At 42.4% G+C, this 8,875-nt stretch overlaps 1 non-coding gene across 1 annotated transcript; it reads left to right on the top strand.

Annotated features, from left to right (window-relative positions):
• The first annotated feature begins 2,106 nt into the window (after positions 1–2,106).
• On the top strand, positions 2,107–2,206 carry LOC129478194 (small nucleolar RNA U13). The gene has a single exon (XR_008656347.2). It is a non-coding gene; the product is annotated as a small nucleolar RNA U13 (small nucleolar RNA).
• Positions 2,207–8,875: the final 6,669 nt, after the last annotated feature.

Genomic DNA, 8,875 nt, shown 5'->3' with positions numbered 1-8,875 from the left:
TTGCCATCCTCCTTACTCCCCAAGTCAGCCCCACACATGGTCTCTTCCTCAAACATTGTTTTTACCACATTGTTCCTCCTGAAGAACAACGCCTCTTACAGGCATAGGACTCCAGTCCCCTCCAATTTGGTCTTTGAAGCAAGACCTCCCTTTTCTGCTCTCAGGGTCAAGCCGCCTCTCCTCCATACCTCCGCTTCTTCCTTGAGCCGTGACTGCCAGACGGAATGCCCTTGTCTCGCCTCTCTTCTTTTTTCAGGCTCAACTCTTCTTCAAAATTCATACCCCTCCTTCCTCTGGGAGCTTCCTTTGATTTACCCCACCCCAGAGATCACTCAGCTAGTGTGGGCTCGGTTTGTGTTGTACAATTTGGCTTTTGCTCACACTTGATTTTCTAAACGTTCTTTCAGCCCTGTGGCAGGGACTGCATCTTCTTCTGTCTTCACCTGTGCTTAGTGGAACGTACAGTTTAAAGGAGGCAATCCAGGGAGAATGTTCCTTGACCAAGAGTCCCTCACCTTATTGTTTGCCTTCCTAGGCCCCTCTCTAGCAGCAGAAGCTCCCCGAGGAGCAGTGCCACCCTTCAATGAAACATCTTGTTTTAGATGTCAGTCGGGGTCCCTACCTCCCACCATACCCAGGGAAAGCTTTCAGTTAGTGCCTGCAGGGGACTAATTCTTCATGACTCATGGCTTTTCTATTCAGGTATAATTGCTCTTGTTCTCCAATTTGGCAGGGACCTTGCAGCCAAAAGAAACCTGTGCAGGGAGTAAATCAGAGCATTTGGTCAGTATCTTTGCAATGAACTGGGATTTTTCTTCTAGTTTCTTTTTCTTTTTCTTTTTCTGTCTTTCTTTCTTCTTCTTCTTCTTCTTCTTCTTCTTCTTTTTTTTTTTTTTTTTTTTTTTTTTTTTTTGAGACAGAGTCTCTCTCTGTCACCCAGCGTGGACTGCAGTGGCGTGATCTCGGCTCACTGCAACCTCTGCCTCCTGGGTTCAAGCGATTCTCCTGCCTCAGCCTCCTGAGTAGCTGGGATTACAGATGCGTGCCACCACGCCCGGATAATTTTTGTATTTTTAGTAGGGACAGGGTTTCACCACATTGGTCAGGCTGGTCTCAAACTCCCCACCTCAGGTGATCTGCCCACCTCGGCCTCCCAAAGTGCTGGGATTACAGGTGTGAGCCACCACGTGCCCAGCCTAGTTTATTTTTCTTTTCTTTTCTTCTCTTTTTTTTTTTTTTTTTTTGAGATGGAGTCTTGCTCTGTGCCTTAGCTGGAGTGTGGTGGTGTGATCTTGGCTCACTGCAACCTCCGCCTCCGAGGTTCAAGCAATTCTCTGCCTCAGCGTCCTCAGTAGCTGGGATTACAGGCACCCGCCACCACACCCAGCTACTTTTTTTGCATTTTTAGTAGAGACAGGGTTTCACCATCTTGGCCAAGCTTCTCTTGAACTCCTGACCTTGTGATCCACCTGCCTCGGCCTCCCAAAATGCTGGGATAACAGGCGTGAGCCACTGCACCTGGCCTAGTTTATTTTTCTATGTATGCCTATAGACAGATGCCCAGGCTGCGTCCCCACTCCCACCGTGGTGTGGTTCTAGGCATGCCCTGGGAGGCCCAGAATCTAAGACATCTGAGCTGATGTCACTGGTGGGGAAATGCTTAGAAAGAAAGAGCAATCCTGAGTTTGCTTCAAGGTACAGATTTGCTCCCCCATTTCTCTTTTATTTTCCTTTGGTTTCTGTTCCCTCTGCATTTATGTGCATGCTCAGCAGCGGAGATATAAGATAAAGAAGATCCTGTCTGTCCTGAGAGTCTCACAGTCTGGCAGAACTTCCTACCCTACTAGTGGGAAGCCTCCTAGAGGGTCCCTGGATTCCTGCTCTTCTCCATTGCGCTCCTAAATTTTAAGAATCTTATGAAAGTTATGGATTCTCTACCCTTGCTCCAAAGGCAGACATATTCAATATTTTGCATTAAACTCCAGGGGGTTTACAGACCCGGTGAAGCCCATCCACAAAATCCACAAGCTCCATTAAAAAAAAAAAAGTCAACAAGGATGAGAAGGGGGAAGAAACTTAGAATGGAATACAAATAGAAACAAATGCATCCTTTTGCAGCCCATGAACATGATGACTGGGTTTTCACACATATGTGAGATGTACCTCCTTCAAACCTTAAGACATCAGCACGTTACCTGACATGAAAAAAAGAAATGAACTTAACTCTATTTTAAATAACTCTATTTTAAACAAATAATATTACGATGCTGAAGGGAGGATAAAACCAAACAAACCCAACAAATATTTAATTCTAGTTAGAAGGAGTTTTTTCTGTAGTGATATGGGTTAGCAATTCTGAAATACATTTTGTGTGCTGTAGAGTTGGGCAGATGAGTAAATGTACTGAGGATATTGGAAGCTAGTTCTTGCTGTTGGAGAGGAGAGTTATAAATATGGAGAAAGGGAGGACTAAAATGAATTTTGTGGTGTTGAGTTGGAAATGGAGGTATCTATATGAATCCATGATTTTATGTGTGTGTGTGTATGTGTGTGTGTGTACAGATGTAGAAATTAAGATAAAATATGTATATTTCTTAGCTCTGTGGGTTAAAGGGCTTAGAAGTAGACACTACAGTAGCATTGAGTATACCTGGCACTTGGATCTTGGTTTCTAAATATCATTTTGTACTGAAAAAAAAAAAAACCTAGGTCTCCTTGGAGAAATGGCTAATTCTAGGACTGAGAGGGGGAAAATACAAGATAAGCTTAGAATATCGTGTTGTGCCAGAAAGCAAGGAAGTGCTTTTTAAAAAATGGAGATATGGAAAAATAACACAGGAATCAGAAGGGACCCCCATTGGCCAAATCTGGGACTATTCGAACATCAGAATAAATAATGGTAATTATTTATTATCATCACAGTGGTATTATACCACAATATTACAGTGGTGATATCACTATAGAATAGCCATAGAATAAAATAATCTATGAGCTCATACGAATATAAATAAATAAGAGAAGGGATAGCTCTCTCTTATAGTAGAAATGATAGCGTCAGAATATCATCTTTGTGCAACCATGATTTAGACGAATTATCAATGGATGCTAAAACTAGTGGGTAGAAGTTTGATAAAGAAGAGGATATGTACATAGATTCAGAGCACCTCCATGCAAATAACTTATTGATTACAAAGGGAAAATTAGTAACTCCACGGTGAGTTAATCTGATGAACACAACCATAACCATTTAATCACAGTTAACAATACCAATAAAGAGATGCACTGACCTCACTGCCTTGAAAAGGACTCCATATCATTTCTATGGTACACCTGCCAAAACTGTATAACCTTAATCTAATTATGAGGTAGCATCAAACAAACCAAACTGAAGGACATTCTACATAACAACTGGCCTGTAATCTAAAAACAAAACAAAACAAAAAAATCAAGTTCATGAAAGATAAGGGAAGGCTGAGAAACTGATCTAGATGAAAGAAGACTAAAGAGATATGAACAGTAAATGCAATGTGTGATCCTGAATTGGATATTGGATCAGAAAAAAAAATAGCTATGAAGGACATTATTGGAGCAATTGGTGAAATTTAAATATAAACTATAGCTCAGATAAGCATTTTGTATCAATGTTACAAATTCCCTGATTTCCATAAATGTGTTGGGGTTATGTAAGAGAAAATTCTTTTTTTTTTTTTTTGAGACGGAGTCTCGCTCTGTCGCCAACATTGGATGGAGTGCAGTGGCGCGATCTCAGCTCACTGCAAGCTCCGCCTCCCAGATTCACGCCATTCTCCTGCCTCAGCCTCCTGAGTAGCTGGGACTACAGGCGCCCGCCACCACGCCAGGCTAATTGTTTTGTATTTTTAGTAGAGACGGGTTTCACCGTGTTAACCAGGATGGTCTCAATCTCCTGACCTCGTGATCCGCCCGCCTCGGCCTCCCAAAGTGCTGGGATTACAGGCGTGAGCCACCACGCCTGGCCGAGAAAATTCTTGTTCTTAGGAAATACTGACATATTTATGGATAAAGGGGGCATAAATAGTTCAGAAAAAATATGTGTGTGCACATATATGGATTGATAGAAAGACAGTAGATCAAATGGGGCAAAATTATAGCAATTAGTGAATCTGGTAAAGAATATACTGTTTTTGCAACTTTTCTGTAAAAGTGTGAAATTATATAAAAATTAAAATGTAGATAAAAAGAGTATTTGCTCTAAGCTGGAACTCTTTTTTTTGGAGACAGAGTCTTGCTCTGTCATGCAATGGTGGCATGGTGTGCAGTGGTACGACCTTGGCTTACTGCATGCAACCTCCCGGGGTCAAGAGATTCTCATGCCTCAGCCTCCTGAGTAGCTGGGACTACAGGCATGTGCCACCACGCCCGGCTAATTTTCATATTTTAGTAGAGAAGGGGTTTCACTATGTTGGCCAGGCTAGTCTCAAACTTCTGACCTCAGGTGATCCGCCCACCTCAGCCTCACAAAGCGCTGCGATTACAGGCACAATCCTACCATGCCCAGCTAAGCTGGAACTCTTTTTTTTGAGACGGAGTCTCGCTCTGTCACCCAGGCTAGAGTGCAGTGGCTCGATCTTGGCTGACTGCAAGCTCCGCCTCCCAGGTTCACGCCATTCTCCCGCCTCAGCCTCCCGAGTGGCTGGGACTACAGGCACCCACCACCACGCCCAGCTAATTTTTTTTTTTTTTTTTTTTTTGTATTTTTAGTAGAGATGGGGTTTCACCATGTTAGCCAGGATGGTCTTGATCTCCTGACTTCGTGATCCGCCCACCTCAGCCTCCCAAAATGCTGGGATTACAGGCGTGAGCCACCATGCCTGGCCGCTAAGCTGGAACTCTTATACATTGCTGGAGGGAATTCAAATTGCTACTACCTCTTTGGAACTTTGGTAGTGTCTTCTAAGGCTAAACACATATATCCCTGTCACCCAGCAAGTTTGCTTTCATATTTAACCAATGGAAAAGAGTGCTTCTTTCCATTAAAGGACAGGTACAAGAATGTTTATAGTAGTAAAAACTGGAAATAGTGAAACACTGGAAGCAACCTGTGATGGTTAATTTTATGTATACTTGGCTAGGCAATGGTGCCTAGTTTGGTCAAATATTAGTCTGGATGTTATTGTGAAATATTTTGTAGAGGTGATTAACATTTACAATCAACTAACTTTAGGTAAAGGGAATTATCCATAATGGCCTCATCCAATCTGTTGAAGGCCTTAAAAGCAAAAACTGAGGTTTCCCAGAGAAGAAGGAATTCTGCCTTAAGACTGTGACATAGAAACTCTGCCTGAGTTTCCAGTGCAGGACTTTTGGACTTGCCAGCCTCCACAACCATGTGAGTCAATTTCTTTAAAAAAAAAAAAAAAATCCCTCCTCTTTCTCTCTCATACGTACATATAATTGGTTATATATAACATATATAATTGGTTCTGTTTCTCTGGAGAACCATGACAAATATACAACCCAAATATGTTTGGGTTGTGTATTAGTCAATGAGAGAATGGATACATAAAATGCATAAATATTCAAGCTACACAGCAATGGAAAAGAACAAATTGCTATATGCACACACATAGATGAATCTTACAGACATAATGTTGAGCCAGACACAAAAGAATATATACTGTATGAATTAATTTTTACAAAGTTCAGGAACAAGCAAGACTAATCTATAATGACAGAAATCAGAATATTGGTTAACTTTGAGGGATGATATTAACTATGAGGGGACACAAAGGAGTCTTCTGGAGTTTTGGAACTGTTGTGTGTCAGCGTGGTAGTTACGCAGGAGCAAATATATGTCAAGTTTCATCCAGATGTGCATTTTATGTGTGTTGTTTTTTAAAGAGGTTAAAAAAGAGTACTTATTTTAAATGCTCACTTTCTCCATCCCCTCTATGGCTAAGCTGTAACCTCTATACTGTATATTTCTACATCCATATTGCAGATCCTGAAAATCTACTCAGGCCCCAAATACATGTTCATAACTATATTTCTTATTCCTATCCAAAAAACTGGTTTTCCTTTTAAAATTTGCAAGCCATCCAAGAATCCGCCTTCTCTGTAACCCCGAATACATCTGATGGCCAAGTGCAGTTGATCAATTTCCTAAACATCCCTCCACTTTGTCTCTTCCTCTCCTTCCCATCACTGCCTTTGTTTAGGCACCATAATTTCTGCTTGAGTTGCATCATCACCTAGGTGACAACACCACCTAAATTAGTGTTTAAATAACTGAGGACTGTAGCTTTGCCATGCTGATGCATAAAACTGACCATGACATAGGCCTAGCATCTACTCTGGTGCCCCCATCTGCTCAATCTATGTTTGTGAAATGAAATGGCTCATTTCTAACCCCAGTACCATCATGTTCCAGACAAGTCTTGGTGTCTGACCATGGGAAGCAAGTAGTTATCGTGCATCCATTATGTGCAGTGCAGACAGAGGGTGATTCCAGAAATACATGACTCTGGATTTTAATCTAGAGAGACAAAACAGTCAGATGAGTGCAGGACAACCTACAGGTAAGTTCTCACATGAACGTCTAAACCATCGTCAGGTGCTTTTCATCTTGTAACAATTTTTCTCAGGTTCATCTTTGTCTAAACGATGACAGTAGCCCCTCTGCTAGAGTCCTTGTCTCTAGCTCAGGCTCTCCCTGTTCCAGGGTCTCCTGTGTCTGGGCTGCTGGTTGAATTGTCCTCAGATATTACTTTAGTCATGTCCTTCCCTGCTCAAGAACCACAAGAGCTCCTCATTAGCTGCCAAGTCAAGTCTGAACTCTTTTGCCTAGCTTTCAGGATCTCCATGCTCTGACCCCTCCCAGGGTGATATGACAGCTGTCTTAATATTTTTGGAGGGCTGTCAGAGAGAAGGATTAGTCTGATTCTGTGCTGCCCCAGCAAGCAGAAGGTACTATCATAGGTGGAAATTACAGAAAGATTTAAGTGCCTCGAAGTGTAAACATTTTCCTTTCTACTTAGGGTGGCAGAGGTGGTGGTGGTGGTGGTGGCAATGCAGGGAATACTGTGTGTGACTCCAACAGAACTTGTTCTCCACTTACCAGTCTAAGGTTCCAGGAAATAACAAAATAGTGCACATCCAGTATGTTGATGTATATATCATTAAGTATTTTTTCTATGTATAATTTTTTTGTAATTTTCAAAAATGAGATCTCACTATAACCAATTTCTTTCACGTAACAGAATACAGTGTCTTTCTGCATCGTTAAATTTTCTTCCATCATCTCAGTATAAATGGCCATGCCACATTTCATTGTATGAAAGTTCAATAATATCAATAGCTTATTCAATAAGTCCCCTGTGGCACTTTTTTTTTGAGACAGAGTCTTGATCTGTCACCCAGGCTGGAGTGCAGTGGCACCATCTTGGCTCACTACAACCTTCGCCTCCTAGGTTCAAGTGATTCTTGTGCCTCAGCCTCCCGAGTAGCTGGGACTACAGGTGCATGCCACCACCCTTGGCTAATTTTTGTATTTTTAGTAGAAGTGGGGTTTCACTATGTTGGCCAGGCTGGTCTCAAACTCCTGGGCTCAAGTGATCTGCCTGCCTTGGCCTCTCAAAGTGCTGGGATTACAGGCTCGAGCCACCATGCCTGGCCCCCTGTGGCACCTTTATAATATCAGAAACATTGCTATGGGTAGGTAGAATCTGAATGATCAAAAGGAGAGTAGATAGGTTGGTGGAGAGAGAAAGTTCAGAGTGGTGAGACAGTCTGGCACCATCTCCTGACAGGCACTGAAGAGATCTGGCCTGGAGACCAGGACGCAGGTTACAGGATAGTGGGGCTGAGGCTGGCCCTGAGAACATCTAGAGCTAGGAGGCTTCTTAAAGATCATCTTGCTTTGCAAACCTCCAGGAGCTCGACTTCACTGTATAGCATCCCTGGCAGGGCTGACCAGCCCCAGCTCCTGTATTTGAGAGCTCGCTGCTGTGCAAGGCTATCCGTGTCATTGCTGCAAAGCTCTGTCTGTTAGAAGGTCAAGTTCTCTGGGTAATGGGATTCGAAGTATTTTCTTTTTATCTATGCTTTCTAAATTTTATAAAATTAGCATGATTCAACTTTTATTGGTTTTTATGAAAGTATTTTTTAATTCTATTCATCAAAGCCACCTTCTTCTGTTTACTCTGACCTACACTTATCTTTCCTGTCTCTAAATCTCATTGTTAATTTCTGTATAATCCAGTACATGTCTATATACTGTCTTGTGTTATTATAAGTTTGTTTCACTCATGTTGGTCTCAGCTCTCCAGTGAAGAACATTTTCCTCTGGCCAAATTGTGACTTATTTTCTCATTTTCCCTGACACATAGCACTGTGCAGGAATTGGCCACTTGATGATGGCTTGGTACTGGATTCTCCAGGTGTCACCTGAACAACCTGGCTTTCCACAGAGGCTCTGGACCTGGGGATGCCCCCAAACACCCACAGTTCTCCTGGGACTGCTGAGACCCTTGGAAATGACCCAGGTATCCAGTCACTGGCATTGCTAATGTTCAACCTGTCACATTATTCTGCCTCTATCTCCTCTTTGACCTCTAGTGACTGGGCCAAGAGACCTGCAGAACCTAGTGTCCTGTCCAGATTCCAAACTAAATGTCCTCCAGTAGCTACAGCACAATTGGAGGCTGGAAGATCACTTTCGTATTATTTTCTTATTATTTGTGAACAGCATTAGAGCTGAGGTGGTCTCTAGCGGCTACCAATCTTTAAGAAATTACCCCACATTCTATTCTTGAAAAATGAGCCTTATTGCCATTGTTCCTACTGTGTGTCAGATACCATGCCAGACAGCTCTGTAAAGCCGACTGCAGAGACTAGG

Source organism: Symphalangus syndactylus, chromosome 2 (assembly GCF_028878055.3).
Source record: "Symphalangus syndactylus isolate Jambi chromosome 2, NHGRI_mSymSyn1-v2.1_pri, whole genome shotgun sequence".
Classification (NCBI taxonomy): Eukaryota; Metazoa; Chordata; class Mammalia; order Primates; family Hylobatidae; genus Symphalangus; species Symphalangus syndactylus.
Note: the sequence above shows the minus strand (reverse complement) of the source record. Positions and strands in the feature narration are given on the sequence as shown.